This window comes from Agelaius tricolor, unplaced genomic scaffold (genome assembly GCF_023055355.1).
Source record: "Agelaius tricolor isolate 1412-34295 unplaced genomic scaffold, bAgeTri1.0.p SCAF_12, whole genome shotgun sequence".
In the NCBI taxonomy this organism is placed as follows: Eukaryota; Metazoa; Chordata; class Aves; order Passeriformes; family Icteridae; genus Agelaius; species Agelaius tricolor.
This window is the reverse complement of record NW_027269272.1, coordinates 7325656-7338913: the sequence shown is the minus strand read 5'-3', so window position 1 is coordinate 7338913 and position 13258 is coordinate 7325656. Positions and strand designations below refer to the sequence as shown.

Here is a 13258-nt window from a genome sequence, read left to right as displayed (position 1 = left end):
TACTGCCTCAGTTCCAGCTCCTCAGCTTTCCACTGCCTCTGGCTAAAAGCTGCTCCTGGCTATCACTTTGCTCCTGTGCTGTTGACAAGGTGATGAATCAGTAACTGTCATCACTCAAATATCTCTATGACCTGCAAGACTCATCCCAATGGGGCCTCAGCTTTGGGGGAAAAAGAGCCCTGGCCTACAGCACACACCTTGCCCTGCACCCCACTGCCCACAGGACCCTCAGCCAGCATTAGGTGCTGGAAACAGTGGTTTGGTGCCTCGTTCTGCACCCCAAAAGGTGCCCCTGGGCTGTCTCTGAGCCCCAGGAGCAGCCCTGAGACCTCCACTCCCAGCTTGTGTGGGTACCATTGCTGGGAGGGCTGGAACTCCCCTGACACCTCCTGCAGCCCCCAAGCTCCAGCTCCATCCCCTTCCCCATGGGATTTATCCACCTCCAGCCTCACCATTTCCATTGCTCCACATCAGTTTGGGTCCAGATCCAAGTTCATTATCTACTGATTGTATTTATTATTTATTCTCTTAGTTTTACATGATCCTAGTTGTATTAAGATTTATTTATACTGTTGCACTGTCATATTTTTATTTTATTGTATTTTTAAAAATTCTATTACTAGATATATGATGTTTTTAAAGTAAAAATTATAGGGCTGTGGCTGAGGCCAGAGGATATATTGAAGCCCCTGGGGCTGAATCCAGACCTAAACTGATGTGGAGCAATGAGAACTTTGGGACTGGATAAATCCCATGCATCTGGGGGTAGAATCACTGTGGGGCTGGGATAGGGACGGTGGGGCTGTGTAACAGGATGTTCAGCCCTGAAATGTGGTCAAACAACTCAAAAAATGCCCTGTTTTGCAAGCTACTGATGATGGGCTGAGAAGGGCATCATGCGCTGGTATTTGGTGTTGAATCATCCTAAAAATCTGGCACAATGTCTCAATCTGGCAGACCAGCCTCAAATCAACCTGCTCATAACAAGACAAAAATTTGGCAGATAAACTGCTAAACTGACCTGTAGGCATATCACTGGTGGTCACCTCCTCCACACTATAAAAGTCCAGTCCACTTTCCTTATAGGACATTCTTCTAATATATTCCTCTTACAGTATGTGCAGATTCTTGCATTGGGTTTTAGAGATGCTCACCAAGGATACTCCTAAAGGTTAGAAGAAAGAGATTTGTCCACAGTCGTTGGTATGGGTGAGTTACATCAGTCTCTAGTAATGGTATCTTTTTCCTAGCTTTAATATAATTGCTTTAATATTGTTTTGATAGAATGCACAATCCTCTCTTGTAATATAATGGTTTCAGCTTTTCTAAATAATTCTTATTGAGTTATTTTTGTCTAAAAATTTATCATAAGAAATAATTAATTCTTATAAAAATATATCTAATTTGCTGTCATTGAAACCTGTGTGATGAAGTTGTAAAACTTAAATTGTTGGCGAAGTCTGAGTCTGGGACTGAATCCAGGCACCTCTTTCTGAGAAAGAGTTTAGAAAGCTAGGGAATCCTTTTCTGCACCTTGTGGCACAATGGGAGGGTTTCTTGAATTAACTTTGTCTGAAGTTACCACTCCCACCCATGACCGGCTGGAGCTGGAATGTGAATTCTTGAGCTGGAGCTGAAGCATGAGAGACCTGGATGTGAAAAGAAGATCCAGGCCTGACCCAGGAGCAGCTTCACCTGGAAGAGGTGGGAAGATGCAGAACTGAACCTGAAGCAGTGGAGCTGGCAGAGAAATAAAGAGAAAGTGACTGCAGGGCACGATAAGGACTGTAGGGCTGGTGCAGGGATTGTTGGGCTGGAATGCAACTTCAGGGATGGATCTGAAATCACTATAGGACTGGGATAGCCACTGTGGGGCTAGAACTAGAAAAAAGTTTTTCAGGCTGGGTTTGGAATATGGATTCTAGAGGTGAAGTTCAAACCTCACAGCTCTGGACCAAAACTAAAGATCCTTCCACAACAAGAAGTGTCACCTGGGAGCAGTGGGAACAATCAAAGATGGAGCTGGTTAAATAAACCCTGTGGAACTGGAGCCGGAATCACTGTGACGTTGGGAGAGTGACTAGAGGACTGCAGCCGAAATGACTGTAGGATTGGGAGACTAACTGTAGGGCTGGGTTAGTGACTGTAGGGTTGGAATTGGAACTCTGGGGCCAGAATCTGGACTGTGGGCCAGGGTACGGTTTGTGGGCTGGGGGGGGAATTGCAGCCCAGAATACGGACTGCTGGCCAAGGTAGGGACAGTGGGCCGGGGAAGGTCTTGTGGGTGGAGTAGGAACTGTGAGCCGGGGTAGGGTCTGCGGGGACGGGACAGGGGTTGCGTGTTCGGGGGAAAGTGTGTAGTGCGGGGGTAGGAACTCTGGGACAGGGGAGGGAGATTTTAGCTGGGGACTTCAAGCGCCACCAATCGCAACACGAGGAAGCCAAGGGATCTGCCAATCGGGACTCGCCGGCCCCGCATTATCCAATAGCGTTTGCCCTTTCCACACGGCCATGTTCCCGCCAAACCAAGACCGGCCATCACCGCCCGGGCCTCCGACCTGCACCGATCGCGCTCCGCTCAGCCGCCTCATTCGCAAATGGTTTTCGGACAGAAAAAAGCAGCAATATGTCCCGCAAGACCTTAGGACCCGGGGTGGAAGCAAACCTAAACAGGTGTGCTCTGTGTAACTTCTATGGCTCGTGTGCCCTTCGTAGCCTGGGGCGCGTGTCCAGGGGCCGTGGTCGGCCTGTGTGGGCGCGCGGTGATTGTGTTGGCCGGGGAGGTGTGGGTGCGTGCCGGGAGGGTGGTGGCCAGGGCTCGAGAGCGCTGCGGAGGGGCTGGTGGGTGCCTACGGCCATACCACCCTGAGAACGCCCGATCTCGTCTGATCTCGGAAGCTAAGCAGGGTCGGGCCCGGTTAGTACTTGGATGGGAGACCGCCTGGGAATACCGGGTGCTGTAGGCATCTTTTGGTGCCTTTTGTGCCCAGGAGGTCTCCCGTTTTGCTTGGGCAGGCGAGGCCGGGGGCAGGAGGGAGGGGGCAGGTGAGCATCTGGGGTGGCCCTTGTGGCCTTGCGTGTCATGGTAGCCTGGGGCGCGTGTCCAGGGGCCGTGGTCGGCCTGTGTGGGCGTGCGGTGATTGTGTTGGCCGTGGAGGTGTGGGTGCGTGCCGGGAGGGTGGTGGCCAGGGCTCGAGAGCGCTGCGGAGGGGCTGGTGGGTGCCTACGGCCATACCACCCTGAGAACGCCCGATCTCGTCTGATCTCGGAAGCTAAGCAGGGTCGGGCCCGGTTAGTACTTGGATGGGAGACCGCCTGGGAATACCGGGTGCTGTAGGCATCTTTTGGTGCCTTTTGTGCCCAGGAGGTCTCCCGTTTTGCTTGGGCAGGCGAGGCCGGGGGCAGGAGGGAGGGGGCCGGTGAGCATCTGGGGTGGCCCTTGTGGCCTTGCGTGTCATGGTAGCCTGGGGCGCGTGTCCAGGGGCCGTGGTCGGCCTGCGTGGGCGTGCGGTGATTGTGTTGGCCGTGGAGGTGTGGGTGCGTGCCGGGAGGGTGGTGGCCAGGGCTCGAGAGCGCTGCGGAGGGGCTGGTGGGTGCCTACGGCCATACCACCCTGAGAACGCCCGATCTCGTCTGATCTCGGAAGCTAAGCAGGGTCGGGCCCGGTTAGTACTTGGATGGGAGACCGCCTGGGAATACCGGGTGCTGTAGGCATCTTTTGGTGCCTTTTGTGCCCAGGAGGTCTCCCGTTTTGCTTGGGCAGGCGAGGCCGGGGGCAGGAGGGAGGGGGCCGGTGAGCATCAGGGGTGGCCCTTGTGGCCTTGCGTGTCATGGTAGCCTGGGGCGGGTGTCCAGGGGCCGTGGTCGGCCTGCGTGGGCGTGCGGTGATTGTGTTGGCCGTGGAGGTGTGGGTGCGTGCCGGGAGGGTGGTGGCCAGGGCTCGAGAGCGCTGCGGAGGGGCTGGTGGGTGCCTACGGCCATACCACCCTGAGAACGCCCGATCTCGTCTGATCTCGGAAGCTAAGCAGGGTCGGGCCCGGTTAGTACTTGGATGGGAGACCGCCTGGGAATACCGGGTGCTGTAGGCATCTTTTGGTGCCTTTTGTGCCCAGGAGGTCTCCCGTTTTGCTTGGGCAGGCGAGGCCGGGGGCAGGAGGGAGGGGGCCGGTGAGCATCAGGGGTGGCCCTTGTGGCCTTGCGTGTCATGGTAGCCTGGGGCGCGTGTCCAGGGGCCGTGGTCGGCCTGTGTGGGCGTGCGGTGATTGTGTTGGCCGTGGAGGTGTGGGTGCGTGCCGGGAGGGTGGTGGCCAGGGCTCGAGAGCGCTGCGGAGGGGCTGGTGGGTGCCTACGGCCATACCACCCTGAGAACGCCCGATCTCGTCTGATCTCGGAAGCTAAGCAGGGTCGGGCCCGGTTAGTACTTGGATGGGAGACCGCCTGGGAATACCGGGTGCTGTAGGCATCTTTTGGTGCCTTTTGTGCCCAGGAGGTCTCCCGTTTTGCTTGGGCAGGCGAGGCCGGGGGCAGGAGGGAGGGGGCCGGTGAGCATCAGGGGTGGCCCTTGTGGCCTTGCGTGTCATGGTAGCCTGGGGCGGGTGTCCAGGGGCCGTGGTCGGCCTGCGTGGGCGTGCGGTGATTGTGTTGGCCGTGGAGGTGTGGGTGCGTGCCGGGAGGGTGGTGGCCAGGGCTCGAGAGCGCTGCGGAGGGGCTGGTGGGTGCCTACGGCCATACCACCCTGAGAACGCCCGATCTCGTCTGATCTCGGAAGCTAAGCAGGGTCGGGCCCGGTTAGTACTTGGATGGGAGACCGCCTGGGAATACCGGGTGCTGTAGGCATCTTTTGGTGCCTTTTGTGCCCAGGAGGTCTCCCGTTTTGCTTGGGCAGGCGAGGCCGGGGGCAGGAGGGAGGGGGCCGGTGAGCATCAGGGGTGGCCCTTGTGGCCTTGCGTGTCATGGTAGCCTGGGGCGCGTGTCCAGGGGCCGTGGTCGGCCTGTGTGGGCGTGCGGTGATTGTGTTGGCCGTGGAGGTGTGGGTGCGTGCCGGGAGGGTGGTGGCCAGGGCTCGAGAGCGCTGCGGAGGGGCTGGTGGGTGCCTACGGCCATACCACCCTGAGAACGCCCGATCTCGTCTGATCTCGGAAGCTAAGCAGGGTCGGGCCCGGTTAGTACTTGGATGGGAGACCGCCTGGGAATACCGGGTGCTGTAGGCATCTTTTGGTGCCTTTTGTGCCCAGGAGGTCTCCCGTTTTGCTTGGGCAGGCGAGGCCGGGGGCAGGAGGGAGGGGGCCGGTGAGCATCAGGGGTGGCCCTTGTGGCCTTGCGTGTCATGGTAGCCTGGGGCGGGTGTCCAGGGGCCGTGGTCGGCCTGCGTGGGCGTGCGGTGATTGTGTTGGCCGTGGAGGTGTGGGTGCGTGCCGGGAGGGTGGTGGCCAGGGCTCGAGAGCGCTGCGGAGGGGCTGGTGGGTGCCTACGGCCATACCACCCTGAGAACGCCCGATCTCGTCTGATCTCGGAAGCTAAGCAGGGTCGGGCCCGGTTAGTACTTGGATGGGAGACCGCCTGGGAATACCGGGTGCTGTAGGCATCTTTTGGTGCCTTTTGTGCCCAGGAGGTCTCCCGTTTTGCTTGGGCAGGCGAGGCCGGGGGCAGGAGGGAGGGGGCCGGTGAGCATCAGGGGTGGCCCTTGTGGCCTTGCGTGTCATGGTAGCCTGGGGCGGGTGTCCAGGGGCCGTGGTCGGCCTGCGTGGGTGTGCGGTGATTGTGTTGGCCGTGGAGGTGTGGGTGCGTGCCGGGAGGGTGGTGGCCAGGGCTCGAGAGCGCTGCGGAGGGGCTGGTGGGTGCCTACGGCCATACCACCCTGAGAACGCCCGATCTCGTCTGATCTCGGAAGCTAAGCAGGGTCGGGCCCGGTTAGTACTTGGATGGGAGACCGCCTGGGAATACCGGGTGCTGTAGGCATCTTTTGGTGCCTTTTGTGCCCAGGAGGTCTCCCGTTTTGCTTGGGCAGGCGAGGCCGGGGGCAGGAGGGAGGGGGCCGGTGAGCATCAGGGGTGGCCCTTGTGGCCTTGCGTGTCATGGTAGCCTGGGGCGCGTGTCCAGGGGCCGTGGTCGGCCTGTGTGGGCGTGCGGTGATTGTGTTGGCCGTGGAGGTGTGGGTGCGTGCCGGGAGGGTGGTGGCCAGGGCTCGAGAGCGCTGCGGAGGGGCTGGTGGGTGCCTACGGCCATACCACCCTGAGAACGCCCGATCTCGTCTGATCTCGGAAGCTAAGCAGGGTCGGGCCCGGTTAGTACTTGGATGGGAGACCGCCTGGGAATACCGGGTGCTGTAGGCATCTTTTGGTGCCTTTTGTGCCCAGGAGGTCTCCCGTTTTGCTTGGGCAGGCGAGGCCGGGGGCAGGAGGGAGGGGGCCGGTGAGCATCAGGGGTGGCCCTTGTGGCCTTGCGTGTCATGGTAGCCTGGGGCGGGTGTCCAGGGGCCGTGGTCGGCCTGTGTGGGCGTGCGGTGATTGTGTTGGCCGTGGAGGTGTGGGTGCGTGCCGGGAGGGTGGTGGCCAGGGCTCGAGAGCGCTGCGGAGGGGCTGGTGGGTGCCTACGGCCATACCACCCTGAGAACGCCCGATCTCGTCTGATCTCGGAAGCTAAGCAGGGTCGGGCCCGGTTAGTACTTGGATGGGAGACCGCCTGGGAATACCGGGTGCTGTAGGCATCTTTTGGTGCCTTTTGTGCCCAGGAGGTCTCCCGTTTTGCTTGGGCAGGCGAGGCCGGGGTCAGGAGGGAGGGGGCCGGTGAGCATCAGGGGTGGCCCTTGTGGCCTTGCGTGTCATGGTAGCCTGGGGCGCGTGTCCAGGGGCCGTGGTCGGCCTGTGTGGGCGTGCGGTGATTGTGTTGGCCGTGGAGGTGTGGGTGCGTGCCGGGAGGGTGGTGGCCAGGGCTCGAGAGCGCTGCGGAGGGGCTGGTGGGTGCCTACGGCCATACCACCCTGAGAACGCCCGATCTCGTCTGATCTCGGAAGCTAAGCAGGGTCGGGCCCGGTTAGTACTTGGATGGGAGACCGCCTGGGAATACCGGGTGCTGTAGGCATCTTTTGGTGCCTTTTGTGCCCAGGAGGTCTCCCGTTTTGCTTGGGCAGGCGAGGCCGGGGGCAGGAGGGAGGGGGCCGGTGAGCATCAGGGGTGGCCCTTGTGGCCTTGCGTGTCATGGTAGCCTGGGGCGCGTGTCCAGGGGCCGTGGTCGGCCTGTGTGGGCGTGCGGTGATTGTGTTGGCCGTGGAGGTGTGGGTGCGTGCCGGGAGGGTGGTGGCCAGGGCTCGAGAGCGCTGCGGAGGGGCTGGTGGGTGCCTACGGCCATACCACCCTGAGAACGCCCGATCTCGTCTGATCTCGGAAGCTAAGCAGGGTCGGGCCCGGTTAGTACTTGGATGGGAGACCGCCTGGGAATACCGGGTGCTGTAGGCATCTTTTGGTGCCTTTTGTGCCCAGGAGGTCTCCCGTTTTGCTTGGGCAGGCGAGGCCGGGGGCAGGAGGGAGGGGGCCGGTGAGCATCTGGGGTGGCCCTTGTGGCCTTGCGTGTCATGGTAGCCTGGGGCGCGTGTCCAGGGGCCGTGGTCGGCCTGCGTGGGCGTGCGGTGATTGTGTTGGCCGTGGAGGTGTGGGTGCGTGCCGGGAGGGTGGTGGCCAGGGCTCGAGAGCGCTGCGGAGGGGCTGGTGGGTGCCTACGGCCATACCACCCTGAGAACGCCCGATCTCGTCTGATCTCGGAAGCTAAGCAGGGTCGGGCCCGGTTAGTACTTGGATGGGAGACCGCCTGGGAATACCGGGTGCTGTAGGCATCTTTTGGTGCCTTTTGTGCCCAGGAGGTCTCCCGTTTTGCTTGGGCAGGCGAGGCCGGGGGCAGGAGGGAGGGGGCCGGTGAGCATCAGGGGTGGCCCTTGTGGCCTTGCGTGTCATGGTAGCCTGGGGCGGGTGTCCAGGGGCCGTGGTCGGCCTGCGTGGGCGTGCGGTGATTGTGTTGGCCGTGGAGGTGTGGGTGCGTGCCGGGAGGGTGGTGGCCAGGGCTCGAGAGCGCTGCGGAGGGGCTGGTGGGTGCCTACGGCCATACCACCCTGAGAACGCCCGATCTCGTCTGATCTCGGAAGCTAAGCAGGGTCGGGCCCGGTTAGTACTTGGATGGGAGACCGCCTGGGAATACCGGGTGCTGTAGGCATCTTTTGGTGCCTTTTGTGCCCAGGAGGTCTCCCGTTTTGCTTGGGCAGGCGAGGCCGGGGGCAGGAGGGAGGGGGCCGGTGAGCATCAGGGGTGGCCCTTGTGGCCTTGCGTGTCATGGTAGCCTGGGGCGGGTGTCCAGGGGCCGTGGTCGGCCTGCGTGGGCGTGCGGTGATTGTGTTGGCCGTGGAGGTGTGGGTGCGTGCCGGGAGGGTGGTGGCCAGGGCTCGAGAGCGCTGCGGAGGGGCTGGTGGGTGCCTACGGCCATACCACCCTGAGAACGCCCGATCTCGTCTGATCTCGGAAGCTAAGCAGGGTCGGGCCCGGTTAGTACTTGGATGGGAGACCGCCTGGGAATACCGGGTGCTGTAGGCATCTTTTGGTGCCTTTTGTGCCCAGGAGGTCTCCCGTTTTGCTTGGGCAGGCGAGGCCGGGGGCAGGAGGGAGGGGGCCGGTGAGCATCAGGGGTGGCCCTTGTGGCCTTGCGTGTCATGGTAGCCTGGGGCGCGTGTCCAGGGGCCGTGGTCGGCCTGCGTGGGCGTGCGGTGATTGTGTTGGCCGTGGAGGTGTGGGTGCGTGCCGGGAGGGTGGTGGCCAGGGCTCGAGAGCGCTGCGGAGGGGCTGGTGGGTGCCTACGGCCATACCACCCTGAGAACGCCCGATCTCGTCTGATCTCGGAAGCTAAGCAGGGTCGGGCCCGGTTAGTACTTGGATGGGAGACCGCCTGGGAATACCGGGTGCTGTAGGCATCTTTTGGTGCCTTTTGTGCCCAGGAGGTCTCCCGTTTTGCTTGGGCAGGCGAGGCCGGGGGCAGGAGGGAGGGGGCCGGTGAGCATCAGGGGTGGCCCTTGTGGCCTTGCGTGTCATGGTAGCCTGGGGCGCGTGTCCAGGGGCCGTGGTCGGCCTGCGTGGGCGTGCGGTGATTGTGTTGGCCGTGGAGGTGTGGGTGCGTGCCGGGAGGGTGGTGGCCAGGGCTCGAGAGCGCTGCGGAGGGGCTGGTGGGTGCCTACGGCCATACCACCCTGAGAACGCCCGATCTCGTCTGATCTCGGAAGCTAAGCAGGGTCGGGCCCGGTTAGTACTTGGATGGGAGACCGCCTGGGAATACCGGGTGCTGTAGGCATCTTTTGGTGCCTTTTGTGCCCAGGAGGTCTCCCGTTTTGCTTGGGCAGGCGAGGCCGGGGGCAGGAGGGAGGGGGCCGGTGAGCATCAGGGGTGGCCCTTGTGGCCTTGCGTGTCATGGTAGCCTGGGGCGGGTGTCCAGGGGCCGTGGTCGGCCTGCGTGGGCGTGCGGTGATTGTGTTGGCCGTGGAGGTGTGGGTGCGTGCCGGGAGGGTGGTGGCCAGGGCTCGAGAGCGCTGCGGAGGGGCTGGTGGGTGCCTACGGCCATACCACCCTGAGAACGCCCGATCTCGTCTGATCTCGGAAGCTAAGCAGGGTCGGGCCCGGTTAGTACTTGGATGGGAGACCGCCTGGGAATACCGGGTGCTGTAGGCATCTTTTGGTGCCTTTTGTGCCCAGGAGGTCTCCCGTTTTGCTTGGGCAGGCGAGGCCGGGGGCAGGAGGGAGGGGGCCGGTGAGCATCAGGGGTGGCCCTTGTGGCCTTGCGTGTCATGGTAGCCTGGGGCGCGTGTCCAGGGGCCGTGGTCGGCCTGTGTGGGCGTGCGGTGATTGTGTTGGCCGTGGAGGTGTGGGTGCGTTCCGGGAGGGTGGTGGCCAGGGCTCGAGAGCGCTGCGGAGGGGCTGGTGGGTGCCTACGGCCATACCACCCTGAGAACGCCCGATCTCGTCTGATCTCGGAAGCTAAGCAGGGTCGGGCCCGGTTAGTACTTGGATGGGAGACCGCCTGGGAATACCGGGTGCTGTAGGCATCTTTTGGTGCCTTTTGTGCCCAGGAGGTCTCCCGTTTTGCTTGGGCAGGCGAGGCCGGGGGCAGGAGGGAGGGGGCCGGTGAGCATCTGGGGTGGCCCTTGTGGCCTTGCGTGTCATGGTAGCCTGGGGCGGGTGTCCAGGGGCCGTGGTCGGCCTGCGTGGGCGTGCGGTGATTGTGTTGGCCGTGGAGGTGTGGGTGCGTGCCGGGAGGGTGGTGGCCAGGGCTCGAGAGCGCTGCGGAGGGGCTGGTGGGTGCCTACGGCCATACCACCCTGAGAACGCCCGATCTCGTCTGATCTCGGAAGCTAAGCAGGGTCGGGCCCGGTTAGTACTTGGATGGGAGACCGCCTGGGAATACTGGGTGCTGTAGGCATCTTTTGGTGCCTTTTGTGCCCAGGAGGTCTCCCGTTTTGCTTGGGCAGGCGAGGCCGGGGGCAGGAGGGAGGGGGCCGGTGAGCATCAGGGGTGGCCCTTGTGGCCTTGCGTGTCATGGTAGCCTGGGGCGGGTGTCCAGGGGCCGTGGTCGGCCTGCGTGGGCGTGCGGTGATTGTGTTGGCCGTGGAGGTGTGGGTGCGTGCCGGGAGGGTGGTGGCCAGGGCTCGAGAGCGCTGCGGAGGGGCTGGTGGGTGCCTACGGCCATACCACCCTGAGAACGCCCGATCTCGTCTGATCTCGGAAGCTAAGCAGGGTCGGGCCCGGTTAGTACTTGGATGGGAGACCGCCTGGGAATACCGGGTGCTGTAGGCATCTTTTGGTGCCTTTTGTGCCCAGGAGGTCTCCCGTTTTGCTTGGGCAGGCGAGGCCGGGGGCAGGAGGGAGGGGGCCGGTGAGCATCAGGGGTGGCCCTTGTGGCCTTGCGTGTCATGGTAGCCTGGGGCGCGTGTCCAGGGGCCGTGGTCGGCCTGTGTGGGCGTGCGGTGATTGTGTTGGCCGTGGAGGTGTGGGTGCGTGCCGGGAGGGTGGTGGCCAGGGCTCGAGAGCGCTGCGGAGGGGCTGGTGGGTGCCTACGGCCATACCACCCTGAGAACGCCCGATCTCGTCTGATCTCGGAAGCTAAGCAGGGTCGGGCCCGGTTAGTACTTGGATGGGAGACCGCCTGGGAATACCGGGTGCTGTAGGCATCTTTTGGTGCCTTTTGTGCCCAGGAGGTCTCCCGTTTTGCTTGGGCAGGCGAGGCCGGGGGCAGGAGGGAGGGGGCCGGTGAGCATCAGGGGTGGCCCTTGTGGCCTTGCGTGTCATGGTAGCCTGGGGCGGGTGTCCAGGGGCCGTGGTCGGCCTGCGTGGGCGTGCGGTGATTGTGTTGGCCGTGGAGGTGTGGGTGCGTGCCGGGAGGGTGGTGGCCAGGGCTCGAGAGCGCTGCGGAGGGGCTGGTGGGTGCCTACGGCCATACCACCCTGAGAACGCCCGATCTCGTCTGATCTCGGAAGCTAAGCAGGGTCGGGCCCGGTTAGTACTTGGATGGGAGACCGCCTGGGAATACCGGGTGCTGTAGGCATCTTTTGGTGCCTTTTGTGCCCAGGAGGTCTCCCGTTTTGCTTGGGCAGGCGAGGCCGGGGGCAGGAGGGAGGGGGCCGGTGAGCATCTGGGGTGGCCCTTGTGGCCTTGCGTGTCATGGTAGCCTGGGGCGCGTGTCCAGGGGCCGTGGTCGGCCTGTGTGGGCGTGCGGTGATTGTGTTGGCCGTGGAGGTGTGGGTGCGTTCCGGGAGGGTGGTGGCCAGGGCTCGAGAGCGCTGCGGAGGGGCTGGTGGGTGCCTACGGCCATACCACCCTGAGAACGCCCGATCTCGTCTGATCTCGGAAGCTAAGCAGGGTCGGGCCCGGTTAGTACTTGGATGGGAGACCGCCTGGGAATACCGGGTGCTGTAGGCATCTTTTGGTGCCTTTTGTGCCCAGGAGGTCTCCCGTTTTGCTTGGGCAGGCGAGGCCGGGGGCAGGAGGGAGGGGGCCGGTGAGCATCAGGGGTGGCCCTTGTGGCCTTGCGTGTCATGGTAGCCTGGGGCGCGTGTCCAGGGGCCGTGGTCGGCCTGTGTGGGCGTGCGGTGATTGTGTTGGCCGTGGAGGTGTGGGTGCGTGCCGGGAGGGTGGTGGCCAGGGCTCGAGAGCGCTGCGGAGGGGCTGGTGGGTGCCTACGGCCATACCACCCTGAGAACGCCCGATCTCGTCTGATCTCGGAAGCTAAGCAGGGTCGGGCCCGGTTAGTACTTGGATGGGAGACCGCCTGGGAATACCGGGTGCTGTAGGCATCTTTTGGTGCCTTTTGTGCCCAGGAGGTCTCCCGTTTTGCTTGGGCAGGCGAGGCCGGGGGCAGGAGGGAGGGGGCCGGTGAGCATCAGGGGTGGCCCTTGTGGCCTTGCGTGTCATGGTAGCCTGGGGCGCGTGTCCAGGGGCCGTGGTCGGCCTGCGTGGGCGTGCGGTGATTGTGTTGGCCGTGGAGGTGTGGGTGCGTGCCGGGAGGGTGGTGGCCAGGGCTCGAGAGCGCTGCGGAGGGGCTGGTGGGTGCCTACGGCCATACCACCCTGAGAACGCCCGATCTCGTCTGATCTCGGAAGCTAAGCAGGGTCGGGCCCGGTTAGTACTTGGATGGGAGACCGCCTGGGAATACCGGGTGCTGTAGGCATCTTTTGGTGCCTTTTGTGCCCAGGAGGTCTCCCGTTTTGCTTGGGCAGGCGAGGCCGGGGGCAGGAGGGAGGGGGCCGGTGAGCATCTGGGGTGGCCCTTGTGGCCTTGCGTGTCATGGTAGCCTGGGGCGCGTGTCCAGGGGCCGTGGTCGGCCTGTGTGGGCGTGCGGTGATTGTGTTGGCCGTGGAGGTGTGGGTGCGTGCCGGGAGGGTGGTGGCCAGGGCTCGAGAGCGCTGCGGAGGGGCTGGTGGGTGCCTACGGCCATACCACCCTGAGAACGCCCGATCTCGTCTGATCTCGGAAGCTAAGCAGGGTCGGGCCCGGTTAGTACTTGGATGGGAGACCGCCTGGGAATACCGGGTGCTGTAGGCATCTTTTGGTGCCTTTTGTGCCCAGGAGGTCTCCCGTTTTGCTTGGGCAGGCGAGGCCGGGGGCAGGAGGGAGGGGGCCGGTGAGCATCAGGGGTGGCCCTTGTGGCCTTGCGTGTCATGGTAGCCTGGGGCGCGTGTCCAGGGGCCGTGGTCGGCCTGTGTGGGCGTGCGGTGATTGTGTTGGCCGTGGAGGTG

The 13258-nt window shown here is 63.1% G+C and overlaps 28 non-coding genes across 28 annotated transcripts; all 28 read left to right on the top strand.

Moving 5' to 3' along the window:
- Positions 1-2847: 2847 nt before the first annotated feature.
- Positions 2848-2966, top strand: LOC139595252 (5S ribosomal RNA). The gene has a single exon (XR_011680973.1). It is a non-coding gene; the product is annotated as a 5S ribosomal RNA (ribosomal RNA).
- Positions 2967-3221: 255 nt separating this feature from the next.
- On the top strand, positions 3222-3340 carry LOC139595251 (5S ribosomal RNA). Its single transcript, XR_011680972.1, has one exon. It is a non-coding gene; the product is annotated as a 5S ribosomal RNA (ribosomal RNA).
- A 255-nt stretch (positions 3341-3595) lies between these two features.
- On the top strand, positions 3596-3714 carry LOC139595250 (5S ribosomal RNA). Its single transcript, XR_011680971.1, has one exon. It is a non-coding gene; the product is annotated as a 5S ribosomal RNA (ribosomal RNA).
- Positions 3715-3969: 255 nt separating this feature from the next.
- Positions 3970-4088, top strand: LOC139595249 (5S ribosomal RNA). The gene has a single exon (XR_011680970.1). It is a non-coding gene; the product is annotated as a 5S ribosomal RNA (ribosomal RNA).
- Positions 4089-4343: 255 nt separating this feature from the next.
- On the top strand, positions 4344-4462 carry LOC139595247 (5S ribosomal RNA). Its single transcript, XR_011680968.1, has one exon. It is a non-coding gene; the product is annotated as a 5S ribosomal RNA (ribosomal RNA).
- Positions 4463-4717: 255 nt separating this feature from the next.
- Positions 4718-4836, top strand: LOC139595246 (5S ribosomal RNA). The gene has a single exon (XR_011680967.1). It is a non-coding gene; the product is annotated as a 5S ribosomal RNA (ribosomal RNA).
- Positions 4837-5091: 255 nt separating this feature from the next.
- On the top strand, positions 5092-5210 carry LOC139595245 (5S ribosomal RNA). The gene has a single exon (XR_011680966.1). It is a non-coding gene; the product is annotated as a 5S ribosomal RNA (ribosomal RNA).
- A 255-nt stretch (positions 5211-5465) lies between these two features.
- LOC139595244 (5S ribosomal RNA) lies at positions 5466-5584 on the top strand. Its single transcript, XR_011680965.1, has one exon. It is a non-coding gene; the product is annotated as a 5S ribosomal RNA (ribosomal RNA).
- A 255-nt stretch (positions 5585-5839) lies between these two features.
- Positions 5840-5958, top strand: LOC139595243 (5S ribosomal RNA). The gene has a single exon (XR_011680964.1). It is a non-coding gene; the product is annotated as a 5S ribosomal RNA (ribosomal RNA).
- A 255-nt stretch (positions 5959-6213) lies between these two features.
- LOC139595242 (5S ribosomal RNA) lies at positions 6214-6332 on the top strand. The gene has a single exon (XR_011680963.1). It is a non-coding gene; the product is annotated as a 5S ribosomal RNA (ribosomal RNA).
- A 255-nt stretch (positions 6333-6587) lies between these two features.
- Positions 6588-6706, top strand: LOC139595241 (5S ribosomal RNA). Its single transcript, XR_011680962.1, has one exon. It is a non-coding gene; the product is annotated as a 5S ribosomal RNA (ribosomal RNA).
- A 255-nt stretch (positions 6707-6961) lies between these two features.
- On the top strand, positions 6962-7080 carry LOC139595240 (5S ribosomal RNA). The gene has a single exon (XR_011680961.1). It is a non-coding gene; the product is annotated as a 5S ribosomal RNA (ribosomal RNA).
- A 255-nt stretch (positions 7081-7335) lies between these two features.
- Positions 7336-7454, top strand: LOC139595239 (5S ribosomal RNA). The gene has a single exon (XR_011680960.1). It is a non-coding gene; the product is annotated as a 5S ribosomal RNA (ribosomal RNA).
- A 255-nt stretch (positions 7455-7709) lies between these two features.
- On the top strand, positions 7710-7828 carry LOC139595238 (5S ribosomal RNA). The gene has a single exon (XR_011680959.1). It is a non-coding gene; the product is annotated as a 5S ribosomal RNA (ribosomal RNA).
- Positions 7829-8083: 255 nt separating this feature from the next.
- Positions 8084-8202, top strand: LOC139595236 (5S ribosomal RNA). The gene has a single exon (XR_011680957.1). It is a non-coding gene; the product is annotated as a 5S ribosomal RNA (ribosomal RNA).
- Positions 8203-8457: 255 nt separating this feature from the next.
- Positions 8458-8576, top strand: LOC139595235 (5S ribosomal RNA). The gene has a single exon (XR_011680956.1). It is a non-coding gene; the product is annotated as a 5S ribosomal RNA (ribosomal RNA).
- A 255-nt stretch (positions 8577-8831) lies between these two features.
- On the top strand, positions 8832-8950 carry LOC139595234 (5S ribosomal RNA). Its single transcript, XR_011680955.1, has one exon. It is a non-coding gene; the product is annotated as a 5S ribosomal RNA (ribosomal RNA).
- Positions 8951-9205: 255 nt separating this feature from the next.
- On the top strand, positions 9206-9324 carry LOC139595233 (5S ribosomal RNA). Its single transcript, XR_011680954.1, has one exon. It is a non-coding gene; the product is annotated as a 5S ribosomal RNA (ribosomal RNA).
- Positions 9325-9579: 255 nt separating this feature from the next.
- LOC139595232 (5S ribosomal RNA) lies at positions 9580-9698 on the top strand. Its single transcript, XR_011680953.1, has one exon. It is a non-coding gene; the product is annotated as a 5S ribosomal RNA (ribosomal RNA).
- Positions 9699-9953: 255 nt separating this feature from the next.
- On the top strand, positions 9954-10072 carry LOC139595231 (5S ribosomal RNA). Its single transcript, XR_011680952.1, has one exon. It is a non-coding gene; the product is annotated as a 5S ribosomal RNA (ribosomal RNA).
- A 255-nt stretch (positions 10073-10327) lies between these two features.
- Positions 10328-10446, top strand: LOC139595253 (5S ribosomal RNA). Its single transcript, XR_011680974.1, has one exon. It is a non-coding gene; the product is annotated as a 5S ribosomal RNA (ribosomal RNA).
- Positions 10447-10701: 255 nt separating this feature from the next.
- Positions 10702-10820, top strand: LOC139595230 (5S ribosomal RNA). The gene has a single exon (XR_011680951.1). It is a non-coding gene; the product is annotated as a 5S ribosomal RNA (ribosomal RNA).
- A 255-nt stretch (positions 10821-11075) lies between these two features.
- LOC139595229 (5S ribosomal RNA) lies at positions 11076-11194 on the top strand. Its single transcript, XR_011680950.1, has one exon. It is a non-coding gene; the product is annotated as a 5S ribosomal RNA (ribosomal RNA).
- Positions 11195-11449: 255 nt separating this feature from the next.
- LOC139595227 (5S ribosomal RNA) lies at positions 11450-11568 on the top strand. Its single transcript, XR_011680949.1, has one exon. It is a non-coding gene; the product is annotated as a 5S ribosomal RNA (ribosomal RNA).
- A 255-nt stretch (positions 11569-11823) lies between these two features.
- LOC139595226 (5S ribosomal RNA) lies at positions 11824-11942 on the top strand. The gene has a single exon (XR_011680948.1). It is a non-coding gene; the product is annotated as a 5S ribosomal RNA (ribosomal RNA).
- A 255-nt stretch (positions 11943-12197) lies between these two features.
- Positions 12198-12316, top strand: LOC139595268 (5S ribosomal RNA). Its single transcript, XR_011680988.1, has one exon. It is a non-coding gene; the product is annotated as a 5S ribosomal RNA (ribosomal RNA).
- A 255-nt stretch (positions 12317-12571) lies between these two features.
- On the top strand, positions 12572-12690 carry LOC139595259 (5S ribosomal RNA). The gene has a single exon (XR_011680980.1). It is a non-coding gene; the product is annotated as a 5S ribosomal RNA (ribosomal RNA).
- A 255-nt stretch (positions 12691-12945) lies between these two features.
- LOC139595248 (5S ribosomal RNA) lies at positions 12946-13064 on the top strand. Its single transcript, XR_011680969.1, has one exon. It is a non-coding gene; the product is annotated as a 5S ribosomal RNA (ribosomal RNA).
- Positions 13065-13258: the final 194 nt, after the last annotated feature.